Genomic DNA, 1,123 nt, shown 5'->3' with positions numbered 1-1,123 from the left:
AGGGAGGTTGCTGTGAGCTGTGATGCCACCGCACTCTACCCAGGGGGACAGCTTGAGGCTCTGTCTCCAAAAAAAAAGGAGTAACTTTAGAATAGTGAAATATGATAAAGGAGTTTGTACCAGTTAATTAATTAGTAGGCTATTAAGCACCAAGCCAGAGAAGGCACTGTTGTATTAATTAATAGTGAGTATATACAGTACTGGCTATATAAGCTGTGAGAAAATAAAGAAGTTTGCCACATGCCAAGAGAGAGCTGTGGTCTCCTTTATTTCCATACTATTTCAATTGTGGGCCTTATACTCTGGGACATCATCATACTGGGAGAACATAAGACAACAGGCAAGAGAATTGCTTAAGCCCCAAGAGTCTAAGGTTGCTGCGATCTATGATGCCATGGCACTCTACCAAGGAGGACATAGTGAGACTGTCTCAAAAAAAAAAAAAAAAAATAGGCATCTTTAGGGTGGAGCTAAATTTTCAAAACAGAATGGGAGACTGGAGGGTGAGGTCAGGCAGGACCTGAGCCACTCAGACCAGCTGTGTCATGTCTGCCCTAGCCTTGCAGACACCATCTTATTCTCACTTACATGTGCTTTCATTTCCCCTAGTCTCTTTAACTCTCTTACACCCTCTTTTTTATCCTAAGAAGATTAAATAAAGCATCTACTTCTATATTCCAGTCTTGACCTAGAGAAAGTCTTTTCTGACACAAGGAATACTTACTGAGCTTTCCACCCTGAGATCTGGACAGTAAAACATGCCCCTACATACCTAGTGGGTCAGCAAAGAAATCCAAAGGGAAATCAAAAAGGATTTTAAGACAAATGAAATTAGAAAAACCACAAATAAAACTTCTGGGATGCAACTAAAGTACTAAGACAGATTTATTATCCTATGTAAAGGTTTGGCATTTAGAGAAAAGGAAACAACTTAAATAAACAACCTAACTTTAATCTCTAAGGTACTTAAAGAGTAAGAACAAAATCATCCTATGTTCACATAATGAATAATAAAGATTTGAGCAAAAAAAAAAAATTAAAGAAAAGCTAGAAAGACAATAGAAAAGATCAAAGTAAATAAATAATAGTTGACAGCCCCTGGAGAATATTTAGAAATTTGTGA

General features: G+C 37.5%; 1 protein-coding gene across 2 annotated transcripts in view; it reads right to left on the bottom strand.

The window, feature by feature from the left end:
- Positions 1-1,123, bottom strand: part of LOC100948281 (zinc finger protein 267-like) — a 33,360-nt gene that overhangs the window by 16,453 nt on the left and 15,784 nt on the right. The window lies entirely within an intron of this gene.

This window comes from Otolemur garnettii, unplaced genomic scaffold (genome assembly GCF_000181295.1).
Source record: "Otolemur garnettii isolate 467f Iridium unplaced genomic scaffold, OtoGar3 scaffold00304, whole genome shotgun sequence".
Taxonomy (NCBI): Eukaryota; Metazoa; Chordata; class Mammalia; order Primates; family Galagidae; genus Otolemur; species Otolemur garnettii.
The sequence above is the reverse complement of the archived record's forward strand: the minus strand, read 5'-3'. Positions and strand labels throughout refer to the sequence as shown.